The sequence below is a fragment of the Macaca nemestrina genome, chromosome 2, assembly GCF_043159975.1.
Source record: "Macaca nemestrina isolate mMacNem1 chromosome 2, mMacNem.hap1, whole genome shotgun sequence".
Lineage (NCBI taxonomy): Eukaryota > Metazoa > Chordata > Mammalia > Primates > Cercopithecidae > Macaca > Macaca nemestrina.
The window spans coordinates 127,804,646-127,820,624 of NC_092126.1; the positions used below are offsets into that span (position 1 = coordinate 127,804,646).

Consider the following 15,979-nt stretch of genomic DNA (forward strand, 5'->3'; position numbering starts at 1 on the left):
CACACCAGGAGGATCACTTGAGGCCATGAGTTCAATATCAGCCTTGGCAACATAGCAAGACACCATCTCTACACAAGATAAAAAATTAACTGGGTGCAGTGGTGTGCACCTGTAGTCCTAGCTACTTGGGAGACTGAGGTGGTTGGTTTAACCCAGGAATTCAGGGCCGCATTGAGTCATGATAGCACCAATGTACTTCAACCTGGGTGACAGCATGAGATGTTATTTAAAAAACAAACAAACAAGACAAACAAACAAACAAACAAAAAACAGGAAAATACCAAGAAATAAACAGGTAATTAAAAACAAGAGTAAGAAGCATGCAAAGTTATGCTGTGGCTATGAGAGAGAGGGAAGAGCGGTTGGTGGCAGACAAAAGGGTTGTCTTGGGTCCCTAGGGGCTAGGATTGTAATGCCCACATAGGAGACAGACTGGGTCTTGGGACAAAGAGAAGCAGGAAGCTGTTACAAGACCTTTGTAGAAAGCCAAGAATATTCACTGAGGGCTGCACCTTCAGTGAACAAATAGATTGGAAAAATTGGCAACCAGTTAGGCAAAACTTGTCTGTCTCTACCTGTATTCTGGGTGAGAGGGAAATGTTTTAGCTGAGAATGAGAAATCCTAGGCCCGTGTCTTTCTTGAGATTCTAGGAATAACAAAAGTCAAAATCAGGAAGCTTTGACTAAAAAAATTAATATTAAAATTAGTCCTGTTTGTGACATGCCAGGAATGCCTTATAGAAACAAATGAAGGTTTCTCTGGCCACTTCTACAACCCATGCTACAACCAATCCCACAAGCATGAGATCCCAACAGTAAATTATACAACATCCAAGAAAATGATGTTACAAGTCAATGAATAAAAGAATAAGAGGCTCAAGAATTACAGGTCATAAAACAACTGAAATTCTGAAAAGGAACATGGAATAAGTTTATAAGGATTTAAAACACTGAAGCTAGAATTGAAACCCTAAAAAAGAACAAGACATGATGACTATTCCTCTCCATAGATCCACTAAAATTAAAAACTCAATGGATAGGTTAAATAGACACTACTAAGAGAGAAATGTAGATCTCATGACACTACACAAATAAAGAACAAAAGGATAAAGAGTTGAAAAATATCTGAGAGATAAAGAGATATGGAGAACAGAATGAGAAGGCCCAACGTACGTGTAATAGGACTCCCATAGGAAGAGACCAGAGAAATCAGGAAGAGCCGATAACTGAAGATATAATGGCTGAGAATTTTCTGAAATTTTTAAACATCATGAATCCTCCCATTCAAGAAGCACAAGCCATCTCAACCAGGATAAACACAGAACACTTGCAAGTATTAATTATTCAAAAAACAACAGTTAATAAAAAACAGAAGTGGGGAAAAATAAAGCACTGTGATAATTCTTTGACAGCGGTAAGTAGCAGATGGCACTTTGTAATCCAGAAGAGAGGCAACTTCTGCCATCCCACATTTGAAGTTGGACTCTATTTTCTTGAATTTTTCATCCCCAAATATAAGGAATACAAAACAATAGCACGTTCTTGAAGACTTAGCTGTATATTTTCTATGGTGTCCAGGTGCCCAGGGCAAAGTGGCAGAGATCTCCTGGGAAAGATGCATTTATTCAGCCACCAAACAAAAGCAGCAAACAACAGAAAACAAAACAAAACAAAAAGCCCCAAGTCCCTGCCCTCAGGGATCTTACTCTGGTGGTAGAAGCAGCTATCACGCAATGGAGAACATCATAATAAGGGAATACAAACTGCTATGGAAACTCAGAGGAAGAATGTCTCAACTAGCATTGCAGGGAGAGGTGGTGGCTCAGGGAAGGCTTCTTGCAGTAAGTCACATCTGCCATGAGGGACCTGGTATCTTTAGGGGAAAAGATTAGAATCAGACCTGCCTTTAAACCTCAGGACTGCCACTTGTTATCTTGTAACTTTGGTAAGGTTGTGTAACTTCTCCAAGCTTCATTTATCTCATCTGTAATGGAATCTTATCACTAGTCTTGGGGCTGTTTGGAGAATATATATTAAGCATGTAGCAGAGTGTTTAGCCCATAATTAATTTCTACTAAATAGGTATCCAATATTATGATTAGATAAAATCCAGTGCCTGAGTAGAAAAAAAAAAATAAACCCTTCTGTTTTCAAAGATGATCCTCTTCTAACAGTTAAAGACAGAGACTTCAGTCTACTTTCATGAAACTACCCTGAGAAATAGAAATTGTTTACTGAGTATCTACCATATGAAAGACATGTCATCATCAAAATACAGAGTTATCAGACCTGGTCTTTTCCATAAAAGAATTTCAAACCTACTTCCCAAACTACAACTAATAAGGGCTACCTATGGTAAGTATCAAATAAATGATTATCTCCAGTGTTAAAGCTTGAATCTGTGACAAAATTCTTGTTCATATCATTAAACCTTCAGATTCCCAATTACACATCAAGTTGAAAGAATTCAGGATCAAGCAGGAGAAGGATTAAATGAACCCTCCTCAGCATTACTCAATAGGTTTGTGAATGATGGGGATAATAGATGGAGAGGAAACTTGGAAAGTCCAGCCAGTCATTGCTGGGCTGTGCCAATGCTTGGTGGAGAAGAACACAAAGCTATCTAGCCAACCTGGAGGAATGGCTTGAACTAAAGGGAATGAAATTCAGTCATGGCAAAGGTTGTGCCTGCCCTTTGGAAGAAGCACTGAACCGTAAAGTTTTAGAGAGAAAAGAATTGAGCAAGGACATGCTCTTCCATTAATTCCTTCGTGCACTACTTAACAAACATTTATATAGTATCTACTATGAGATATAGTTTAACCACGTAGGCTGGTATACATGGAAAAACAAGACTAAAACACAATCCCTGACTTCAGGAGCATAAAATGTAGTAATTTGAGATCTTCTTTACTTGAAACAAGGCACTCTGACATTCTTCCTTCTACTGTCCAATGAGTACCTAACTTTTGTAACCATCTTGAGTATACTCCTGGGAGTAAACACCACTTGTTTCACAATGGAAATAGATCTCACGTCTTGGGCTAGCATCAGTTGATTAGTAGTGGCTTCCTGGAGTTCTGACTTGACAAGAAGTCATGCTGTGTTGGCAGGAAAGCACGCTATGATTGGTTAGTGATGTCTGTCATGTGGATGGATAAGGAGTGACAGCACTAATGCTACAAATTTGACATCTTCCATCTAGTCCAACCCCCTCATTCCACAGATGAAAAAACAGAACAGATCTTTTTTTCCTGTGGCATTTAAATTCAGCAACACTAGCAAGGGCAACCGAGGAGAACCTCCATATCTGAAATGTTGCTGAGAGAGAAAAAAATCTATAGCTTAGAATATTTCTGATGAGCTTTTAAGATATGAACTCAAATCCTTGAGCAGCCTTTGTATTCTGCAACAAGCTGACTAAATGGAGAAAGCTAGTAACTTTGATCTCCCCATTAGCTACAAAGTGTATCCCCCTCCACATATACAAGATTATATTAAATATATATAATTTGAGGATGCTTGAGAATTTAAAATGCATTGAGGGATAGAAATGTCTATAAACTGAATATATTTCAGAAACACAAAATGAATAAATGCATAAAACAGCAATTAACATGTTATTTAAGAAAGGACAAAGGTTTTTTATCATTTTATTCTATTAAATGGTATAGATATCATCAGTCAAACAAAGGAAAAGAAAAGCTCTTATTTATTTTCATGCAGACACTTTATATCCTGGGGACTCTGTAACAGTAACTAAGGAGATAGGGTTTGTGCCCATTCAGTAGGTCTCTGCCCAATCTATTAACACTTACAACCATCACCCAGTCCAATCACAAAGAATCCAATCCAGTCTCCTTGGCTGCAAAGGACAGAATGGTACAAACGGACAAGAGATAAGCAGTAAGTCCAACCTCAGCCTCATTCAGATACAAAGAACAAATTGTAGCATTTGATTAATATGCCAGCTCTTCTGTCATGCCAACTGCAAAGTGAATTTTCTGGAAAACCAACTCCTTGAGAAATAGGTCTAATTAATTCAGTTATATAAACTCCAGTAAAATATTAGGGGGAATAGATAGGAGAGAGTGAGAAGGAGGCTAGGAAGGAAGAGGAGAAGGAACGAAGCAAGGAAGGAGGAATGAAAATAAGTGAGGAGATTATGAAAAGGATGCTCTGGAGATCCTGGGTTACTTTAAGAACCAAGGTTGGACGCAGTGGCTCACGCCTGTAATCCCAGCACTTTGTGAGGCTGAGGGGGGTGAATCACGAGGTCAGGAGTTTGAGAACAGCCTGGCCAACAGGGTGAAACCCTGTCTCTACTAAAAACACAAAAAATTAGCTGGGTGTGGTGGTGGGCGCCTGTAATCCCAACTACTCAGGAGGCTGAGGCAGGAGAATCGCTTGAACCCGGGAGGCAGAGGTTGCGGTGAGTCGAGATCATGCCACTGCACTCCAGCCCGGGCAACAGAGTGAGACTCTGTCTCAAAAAAAAAAATAAATAAATAAATAAAAAAGCCAAAAGGTATTTTCTGACTTAAGACAACCGGAACCATATTTATATTTCAATTAAATGCACTGATGAAGGTATGGATAAGAAATTAAAAGATGGCCTACTCAAACAACTCTGTAATACATACATTTGTTAGACTAGTTTTTATCCCCTCCAAAATTCAGTCATTGACATATCACCTTCAGTGTATCTGTTAATCTGCTTTCACTAAGTACCATGTTTGTCATTTGTCATATTGAATATACATTATATTATTTATGATGAATAAATAAATTGTGATACATCCACACAATGAAATAGTACTCAGCAGTTAGAAGGAAATGAATAAAGCTGGGCGTGGTGGCTCACGCCAGCAATCCCAACACTTTGGGAGGCCAAGACAGGCGGACCACCTAAGGTAAGGAGTTTGAGACCAGCTTGGCCAACATGACGAAACACCGTCTCTACTAAAAATGCAAAAAAATTAGCCAGGCGTGGTGGTACGTGCTTGTAATCCCAGCTACTCAGGAGGCTGAAGCAAAACAATCGCTTGAACCTGGGAGGTGGAGTTTGCAGAGGGCTGAGATCTCGCCATTGCATTCCAGCCTGGGTGACAGACAGAGTGAGACTCTGTCTCAAAAAAGAAAAAAAAAAAAAAAGCAAATGAATAGATGCAATAAGATAGATGAATTTCAAATATATTATTCTATGTGAAATGAGATAGACTGAAATGGCTATATACTATATGACTGCACTATGTGACATTCCAGAAAAGGCACAATTATAGAAACAGAAAGCAGATCAGTAGTTGCCAAGAGTTGGGGATGGGAGGTGAGGATAGTTGAGAATTTAAAATGCACTGGGGCGGGGGGGTGCAGAAATTTCTATAAACACACAGGTAGCATGAGAAAATCTTGGAAGGTGATAGAACTGACTTGTATTCTGAGTGTAGGAATGGTTATATGACAGTGTATTACTCTAAGCATACTGTATATTACTATATGCATTTGCAAAAACTCATGCAAGTATAAACCTAAGAATTAATTTTATTGTATGCAAATATAAAAAGTGGAAAACAAAAACAGACACAACCCCAAAACTTAAAACCATCCCTCGTAACATTTTGGTTTTAATTATTCCTGTATTAAATATTTGCCCATTATCTTACTTGCTCTTATAAATATGTTTAGTGAATTGCTCAAAAAATAGTTCATGAGGTACTGTTGCCTGCTAAAAACTGTGAACCTGAAGTTGCTCTTGCTTCATTAGAAAAGAAAATGATGAAATTGTAGAGGTGTGTCAACCCTAATCCTCAAATGAGACCTCCTCCTTGATACCTTACAAGGTTTGGAAGACTGAAAAGAGAATGTTTGTAACTACATGGAACTCAATGTTAGTTCTTGAATTGACCCGGCATCCCCCTCACCCATCTCATCCTTTGGGAAACAGTGCTATAGATTCAAAACTCCATGAGGGAAGAGACTGCACCTGTCTTATTGTTCACATCATCTTCAGGATCTAACATAGCAGGCACTTGATAAATATCCATAAAACGAGCATGTGAAACCTCTCTGCAGTGTCTCACACTCCACCCTCCAGGTGAGAAAACTCCTTAGGCAGTGCAGTTCATCACAAGCCAGCAGTCCTCCACTTCAGATCACAGAGAGCAAGTCCAGCCCCTCTTCCACTCAACATCCTTCCAAACCTGAGCCTTGTCTTCTAGCAACTCAAGTTCTGTTAACTGCTGCTTGTGGGACATTGTTTCAAACCTTTTTACCACCCCAACCACTCAAAATGTGACATCCAATTAAACAAGAACAAGGAATTATTGTCAATATTGTCAGGTGAGATGTAGTTAGGTAAGAACACATCCACGCTTTCCAGAGAAACATGTTTCAATATGTAAGGCTAAAATAACACAACATCTGAGATGTGCTTTAAAACATTTAGGAAAGAAGCAGGAAGGTGGGATAAAGGGAGGGAGGTCAAGCAACAGGAAATTGGGACATGGGAAGAAAATGTAGCCAGACTTCAATACTTGTTAGATCTGTTATGTGGAGATGCATTGTACAGGTCTCTCTTTTTAATTTATTTTAGAGACAGGGGGTCACTCTGTCACCCAGGCTGGAGTGCAGTGGCATAATGATAGCTCACTGCAGCCTCGAACTTCTGGGCTCAAGCCATCTTCCCACCTCAGCCTCCGAAGTAGCTCGGACCACAGGCACATGCCACCATGTCTGGCAAATTTTTTAAATTTTTTGTAGAGATGTGGTCTCGCTATGTTGCTCAGGCCAGTCTCAAACTCCTGGCCTTAAATAACCCTCCATCTTAGCCTCCTAAAGCTCTAGGATTACAGCTGTGAGCCACTGCACCTGGCCTGTACTGTTCTTTTGATTTTTTATTATGTTTGAAAATGGTCTTAGTAATAAAAAACGTTCAAGCATGATTTGTCCAGGGCAGGGTGGAGTGGGTTTATGCCCTCTTCACTCCTAAAACATGATTTCAACATCATATTAATTTGATAAACACTAAACTGTTGACCAAAACCTGTTTAAGATCAGTTGTTTTTCTTTTAATTTGTGTGTGTGTGTGTGTTTTCTTCTTCCTCTACACATCGCTCACTACACTGTCTATTCTACAGCTGGGTAATTGGGCATCTGACTTCAAGTGTAGTTCTATTTATTTTTAAATTTTTCATTCAACCTTTCAATAAACAAATCAGTACCAAGGGCAAGTACCTAGATCAGCCCTACTTGTGCAGATATTAGAGATTTGCAGTCTGCTTCTTACTGCCATGTACCATCCATTCTATCCATTTCTAAATGTTTGACTATGACTGTCGACATAAGAACCATGCTGGGAATCTGAAAATTTCATAAATTTCTGGGTCTCACTCTTGGAAATTCAAATTTATTATGTTTGGAACAGGATCTAGAAATTGTATTTTTAAAGCTTTCTCAAAACCCAACTAATATATTTATTATTTCTCCACTCTATCATCAAGTAGGTTAGTAAATTGATAATGAATTCTAAAGACTGAATAGAATCTCTTGACTACATTTGAGGGAGGGAAAGAGGGAGGAAATTGAACTATTTATATTATCTAAATTTGACTGCCCCTAAATTGAAAAAGCAAACATTCCAGGACAGAGGGGAAACAGATGCCTCTCAAGCTCTTAGAACATTTCTAGAAGAGGTAACTTGTATGTATAGGGAATCTAGGTGTCAGTATTTGCATTTTCTGGGTCTAAATCTTGATGCCTCTTTTCTTGGTAGTTGTGGAAAGAGTTTTTGGCCCTCTGTTTTTAGGCACATTACTTTGGAGGTGTGCACCACATCTGGCCATGCTGACGGGAATCCACTGGCTCTCTTTTGTGTGCACTCTCTCTCTTTCTCTCATTTTCTCTCTCTGAACCTGTGGCCCAAACAATCTCCTTTATGTGATATCTCATGTTGATAAGCTACTATCCTGTCTACCATTGACTATCTCCTGAATGGTTGCATGACTTTTTGTTTTGGGGAGCTTTTTGTTTTCTTTTTTTGATCTGTTCCTCTCCTCCCCTCCCCCTGCAAAAAGCAGCCCTGGGAAGATAAAGGTCACATCTTCAAGGCTCTCTAGAATTTCTCACAATGCTTGTAACAACGCTAAACCAACTGTAGACACTTACTCAATCTTTACTAATTGACGGCAATAGAGTCCCTACTTACCACTCTGAATAAGGGGAGAAGAGGTATTGCATGCTACTGCCAAAATTCACTTTCAGATTGAAAGACTTGGAGCAACTTGCTCGCATTCAAAGAACTATTAATATATCAGTACTTACTTACAGGAGAGAGTACTCTCTCTCAGGGTCAAGTGATGAACAATTACCATACGCTGCCAATCATAAAGTCTCAATGCTCTTTGCATTTTATGCTCTTTGCATTTTAGTCTCTTTGCTGCTGCTCCCCTCTGGATATAAAGTTTGAGGCCTCCAGTTACTGAACTCCTAATTAGGTGATGGAATTTGGGAGGTTTCCAAAAGAAGGCCTTTCATTTCTATTGCCCATGGAACACTCTGCCCTCCTCTGGAAGAGCAACAAAAGAATTTCAAGAATTTGCCTTTCCTAGAATGATCAGCAGAGGTAGAGGAATGCAGAGCAACTATTAACTAAAATAAGTTAAATCCAAAGACATCATTTATCCCTACTGACCCGATTGCTCTTTACCACGGAATTGAAAATTCATAATTGAACACTTTAAAAAAATCTATTTATAATACGAAGCTTTCACCTTCAGATTCATTTTCCAAGATGAATTCTAGAATTGGTACTTGTAAAACCTGAATTTACCAGCTTATGTACAATTTCCTTTCATTTCTGTGATTATCAGCAGGTCAATTTATATGACTGATAATTGCAATGTGTGGGGTTGATTATTTCTCAGAATTACCTAAAGAATAAATAATTATGTTCAAAATTGAAAGCCTGAACAAAATTGAGAGCTATGGAGTCACAGCTTTCCTGGGGTGGCATAAAAATTACCAGCCTGTAAAAAGTCAACCTTCAGTCTGTCCTGATTTAACTCCCTAGTGAGTTATGCCAATGAGACCAAACAGAGGTCCACAAGTTACCAACCAGAGTACCAGAGCCTTGGGAAGGCAGAATTCACATCTGCCAAACATATACTGTAAGAGACGGAGTATACGTGTTTCTGGAAGATTGTTACTCACAGCAACTCATTTTCTTGATGAGGGTGGCAAGGGCCTGTCAGTTATGACACCACCCAGGTCCAGCTTCCACAGCAAATACCACTACATGATCACAGAACTCTTTCCAGCTGGGCCTGGAACCAGCCTCAGAATGTTTCTCAACACAACTCTCCTATAAAGGAAGCCCTTATTTGGGACGGGTGCAGTGGCTCAAGCCTGCAATCCCAGCATTTTGGAAGGGAGACTGAGGCAGACAGATCACTTGGGTACAGGAGTTCGAGACCAGCCTGGGCAACATAGGGAGAACCCATGTCTACAAAAAATATAATAAATTAGCCATGTATAGTGGTGCGCATGCACCTGTAATCCCAGCTACTTGTGTGGCTGAGGTGGGAGGATTTCTTGAGCCCAGGAGGTTGAGGCTGCGGTGAACCCTGACTGGGCCACTGCACTTCAGTTGGGGCAATGGAACAAGGTCCTGTCTCTAAATAAATAAATAAATAAATAAAGCCCTTATTAATTGATTCCAACTGGCCTGCACGATGAACTCCATTTGCCTCCTGCTGAATTAAATGTGGTAACAGTCATCACACTTTTCCTGTGCTCTAAAGCCACCCTTGCATTTGGCTGAAAAAAATTTTAAATGTAGGGGGGAAAAAAGAGAGAGAAAACAGAACAAAAAAACCCTGAAGAACATGTATATACTTAATTCTGTCCTGCCCACTGTTTTTAGAAATCATTACGTCCCCAACAGCCACTCTGTTTTGGATCCCTGAAAGTTCTGAATGTTTTGTCATTCAACCTCCCCGCTTGCTCTGAAGATTCTCTCAGAGCAAAGAGAGGAGGCTTCTTCTCAGTTTTATTTGATGGTTCCTCTTTCTCTGCCCTTCCTTTTCAAAGAAGTTTCTGCCATGGGCCCTGTCTCTTCTCAGAGCCTGCACTCTCCAAAGGCAAGCTCATTTTGGCTCCTTCTTTCCAGTGACATCTATCAGGTTCTGTCTGCTGATGAGCTCTTTTAAGTGCCAGGCAGGCGCTGTTCTAAGTGTTGAGGGTGTGGCTGTGAACCAGTGAATTCCTTGCTTGCATGGAACTTAAATTCTACTGTGGTGCAGAAAGACAATAAGCAAATAAGATAAGTACCAACAGTAAAATGAAGCTCAATGAGAGGACAGAGATGTTGGGGAAGGCAAAGAAGTGCTAGAGGAGAGAGTGCTGCTAATCTCAAATTTCATCTCCAGCCCAGAAATCTCTCCTAAGGTCCAGACTCATATGTCCTAATTATCTTCTAGGTGTGTCTGCCTGGAAGCCCCACAGGTGCGAAGTCAACTTGTCCACAACTGATGTATCATCTTCTTCCTTCTAAGTTCCTCTCATCAGGGGAACCATCTACCAAGACTCCATGTCAGACACCAAATGCTATCCTCAACCTCCCTCATTCCCTCCACATCCAAACAGCTTCCATGTATCCCCAATGCTTTTTGCTTCTCTATTGCCCCTTCTCTATTCTTGATGCAATGGCCCGCTCCAGGCACTACCATCTCTCTCCAACACTGCTGAATCGGTCTTACTAACTGGACTGTCAGGCAGAGATCTTGCCTCTCCTCCCTTCACCGCCGTCTCAATTCTATTTTATATACTGTGGCTGCAGTCATCTTGCTAAATGACCCATCTGACCATGTCATTCCCCGCTCAGACTCTTCTGTGACTCCCTTGTGCTCTCAGATGAAGAAACCCAACTCACAAAGCCCTTTGAGATGTGACTCTTGCTTACGATGGCAATTTTCTTTATCATAACTTTCCCGCAGATCCTGGTCTCCACATTCTTGCTAAACTGAGCTGTTTTCAGGTCCTCTTGAGTTCTTGCTGTTACTATGACTGCTTCCTGAAACAGATAGGTTCTTATCCTTTAATAATGTCTTCTTATATGCCAAGTCCCACCTTAGACATGTGGGAAGCCTTCTTTGACCACAGGAAAGCCATTCAGGGGCCCTGTCTGTGGACTAACACAGCAATTAGCATGCTGTCTGGCAAACAATAGGCATATAATGAATATCTGTTGAATAAATGAATAATTCAATTGACAAAAGCAATGAAAATGTCCCCAAAATAGAGCCTTGTGGAAACGGAATCAACTCATGTAATTGTGGCCAACTTATTTTTGGTCTCACAATTCTGATTCATGGGTCCTCAGTGATCTAAGCCTTTGAGGGAAATAATTCCTATGCTTGGGGCAAGTCATTTAGTCTTTCTGTGCCTCAGTTTCTTCATTTATAAAAGCAGAAAAATAATTTCTGTTTCAGGGACATGTCATGATGAGGAACTGAGTGTGTAGAGATACCCAGCACACTGCCTGGTTCACAGTAAATGGCTCTGCAAATGGTAGCTCTTATTATTTAAAAAATAATTCTGCCTTCGAGTCAGGCTGGGAGCAGAAGCACTCTCTGAGACTGGTGTCATTTTTCAGCAGTCATCACACCAAGGGGAAAATGAAGAGAATAAGGGAAAATGCATCCTCTTTATCAAATGCCCTCCTTTCCTTTGAAGATCCCCCCAGCACTTTGGACTTGCTATTCTGTTTTTATTCTGAGTTCATTTAGCTTTAAGCTCACAGTCTTTATTTTAATACACACTGCATTTTAACAAGTAGGTCAAAGCCATTTTATACTTGCAATATGATTACCATAGTAATCGCTGTATTTTATAACCTGCAAAATGCTCCCAGGGAGACCAGTAGGGACAGCTACAGTTTGTAACAAAAATAATAATTTCAGCCCTGCAGAATAAGCTCCTCTTAAAAACTCTCTTGTTGCAAGTATTAATTTTTGAGGCTCCCATAATATTTGGAAATAGCAAATGCTAATGACTAAAGACTTAGTCAAGAGCAGTTAATTTCAGTAGCTTTATGTTTGGAAAGGTGATAATAATAGTAATAGTAATAATAATAATAATAGCAGCTAATGCTTCTAACGTGTTTGAAGTAGATTATCTGCAAAAATTGTCTAAGTCCCTCACCTGTACATGTGCTCGAGTAGTCCCCTCCTATACTGACTCTGGGTTGGGCTATGTAACTTGCTTTAACCAATGGAATTTTGCTGCTATTGAGAACCCTATGACCACAGACATGGGAACAAGCTCAGTTGCTATTAGCCCACCTGCCATTATACTAACCATGTAAGTGAAGCCATGCTGGACTATCCAGCCTCAGTCAAGGCAGCCCAGATGAGAAGAACTGCCCAGACAATCCAAAATCATGTGAAATAATAGATGTATGCTTTTTTAAGCTACTAAATGTTAGGATGTTTTGTTATACAGCATAAGCTAACTCATAACAGTATTTATGTCATATAAGGCATTCCTCAAAGGGCTTTAAACAAAGTGATTCATCTCTCTACAACAAACCTTTGGGGTCAGTACTGTTATTTATTTCACAGATGAAGGAATTAAAGCACACAGATCTGGTAACTTTGACCAAGGTCACACACAATTAGAATGTGACACAGCCAGAATTTGAACCCAGTCAGTCTGGCTCCTAAACTATACAACACTGACTTTAACATATTCATTTTTCTCCCATAGAAATATTTATTTTATACAATAGTTATAAAAAATTTATCAATGTCAGTAGTTATGTCAATAATCAACACCACAAAATCCTATTGTGCCCTAAGGAAATCTCACAGGAATACATTTTGGACCTTGAACACAGTGGACCAAAAGTGTGCCCACCCATCCACACACCAAATTTCATTAAAAGATTCTCACTGATACATATGACTTTCAGAATTAACTTCAAAAATGTAATGTGAGTAAGGTTCAATCAGACTTTATTAATTTAAGTTTTTTAGGTCATACACTTCCTCAATTCTTCATACATTTTATTTCAGTCAATTAAATTACAAAACAATACAAGCTTTTTAAATTCAAAGTCTAAAGTATATAAAGTAATAATGATTCCCTCTCCTTCTCTTACCCTTCAACTTCACCTTGCTAATGTAACAAACTATTAATAATTTAATGTGTATCTTTCTATACTTTTCCTCTAATTATGCAAACACTTATTAAAGGTCTACCAAGTTACTGTTCTTTAACATTGAAAATAAGAAAAAAAAAACAGTTGGCTACAAACTCAAGAGCATACTTAACAACCTTGTCATTCAAAGAAATTTTATAAAAGCCTTAGTTCATTATAATCAAATATCTTTATTAACTGTATTTTAATTCGCAAAAGTAACAATTATTCTTTCACTTTATGCAATCAACAGAAAGGTTAGCTTTCACAACACAAACAAAAAGCCAGTTTTCTGCTCTATTTGGTCTAAAACAAAATTCTTACCCGAAAGTCATTACTATGCCTTTCAAAACTGAAGTCTGATTCTCAGAATGGCCATGCTAGAAGGCAGCCCTGGAGGTCCAAAACAAGTCATTGAAATCACAAGCGAACAACCACAGAAAACCCAGCACATGCACAAATACAAAAATGGGAGACTATTCCACTTTGGGACAAGAGAATGTAGCTGACTGGAATAAATTCTCTTAGAAGACAAGAGTGTCAGTGTATATTGCATGTAGATAAGAACTATGAGATGTCAACTTCTATCAAATAACAGCATCCCAAAATATCCCATTGTAATTTTTTAAAAACCCAACTTATTTGTATTTGGATCAAAAGGCTTTACCCCACTGACAAGTAGCCCATATTAGTCCATTTTTACACTGCTGATAAAGACATAATTGAGACTGGGTAATTTATAAAGAAAAAGAGGTTTAATGGACTCACAGCTCCACGTGGCTAGGGAGGCCTCACAATCATGGCAGAAGGTGAAAGGCACATCTTACATGGCAGCAGGAGCCAAGTGAAAGAGGAAACCCTTATAAAACCATCAGATCTCATGAGACTTATTCACTACCATGAGAACAGTACGGAGGAAACTGCCTCCATGATTCCATTATCTCACCAGGTCCCTCCCACAACATGTTGGAATTATGGGAGCTACAATTCAAGATGATATTTGCGTGGGGACACAGCCAAGCCATATCATAGCCCTTCTAGGGAATATATAAAAAGTCAACACTAACATAGGAAATGTTATCTTTGTATCTGCTTGGCTCCATTTTCCTTCTTCTTAAATAACATGCTACTTCAAAGAATCTGTGGATAAAGAATGTGATCAGTGGGGATAGTGAAGATTCAATTCAGATTTCATAAGAACACCTAAGAAAGAGAGGTCTCCTGACCGTTCTATTTGAATAAGATAAACATGAAAGTGATGCAACCCAATCTTTCCATAATGAAATACACACTCCATCTTTAAGGGCACTAGAGCCCCATTTAAATTCAGGGTAGAGCTAGTGAGCACTCTGTTAGAGTATATGTACATATATATGTTATATACCATAGTTTTTTTCTAAGTCCATGATTAAGCCACGAGTCTCTAACTTGGATAGGTAATTAAAGGATCATGATGAGAGAAGCACTAATTTAACACAGGAGCCGCCACTGAGCTCTTTGTTTTTTCTAGTTCATCCATTCAACATCAGATGGATCTTACTGAGCATCTGCTATATGCCAGGTCACGGAGCAAGTCCTAGGAATGTAAGAGTGAGGGGGACATGCAGTGGAACAGACGGTATACCCCAAAGGAATGGACAAGAAGAAGACGGTACAGCTGCAGTGGAGCTACAGAAGGAATTTTCCTACTAACAAGTCTAATTAGACTCTTCAAGTTAATATGAAATGTTTAATAATTGCAACTATGGGATTTCTCAGAATTCATTCATTCATTGTACATTCCTATGTGCTGGGCATTCTGGCAGTGCTGGAAATACTAAAAGAATAAGACATGGTCATTGCCTTCATAGGGTCCTCAAGTCAACAGATGAACATGAATAAGAGCATGGTGGTACAGAGTCACAGAGGAAGAACATATATCCTGGTTTTAGGGAGGAGCTCTCCCCAAATAAGGTACATCTAAGCTAATACTTTAAACCTGAAGTTATTTTTGGACTTTAAAATGGAACTCCGTTAAAAATATTTCTAGCCAATGATTAAAAAAAAAAAAAGTTGCTTCTTACATTGAGTGAGCAAGTACCTGCGTAAGACCTCCAGCACAGTAATTCTCAAGTTTTAATGTGCACAGGAACTCCCTGGGATCTGGTTAAAATGCAGATTCTGACCCTGTAGGTCCTGGGTGAGACCTGAGATTCTGCATTTTCAACTAGTAACCACGTGACGATGAGGCTGAGGACCACACTTGGAGCAGCCAGGCTCCAGCACAAAACAACCCTCTGGCTAACAGATGTGTTGTGTTTGGCCCATGCAGTGTTCCAAAACATTTCTATTAGCTGCTGACTTTTTAAAATTAGGACATTTTATGTAAAAAGCAGAATTTCCAGCTTCTTTTGAGAAATTTAAGATCAGACAAACTGGGCCCTAAATTTTCACAAGGTGGTAGTAAGCCAGAAACAGGGGAGGAGACCTGTGATCTTTGGTTTCTCCAGTTCCTTCTACTTTCATGGGAGCTCTTACCTCCACTGACTTCACTCTATATGCCTTCCACCCCCTTAGGTATCTGCATTTGTAACTCAGGTTCTAGCAGCCGGAAGCTGTTAACAACCCACCAAACCACCCAACATGCTTCCAGAAGTAGTCTGCTCACCTGGCAGGAATTGGCACCATTTATTTATACTAAGAATGCACCCATAGCTTTGTATGGAAACAGCACAGCTCTCTGTTGCCAAACTCATTTGGCTTGGCAAATGCCTGAACTGCTCCAAGGTGGCATTTCAGGAGACC

The 15,979-nt window shown here is 39.5% G+C and overlaps 1 protein-coding gene across 2 annotated transcripts in view; it reads right to left on the reverse strand.

Annotated features, from left to right (window-relative positions):
- Positions 1-15,979, reverse strand: part of LOC105483373 (prickle planar cell polarity protein 2) — a 354,334-nt gene that overhangs the window by 172,158 nt on the left and 166,197 nt on the right. The window lies entirely within an intron of this gene.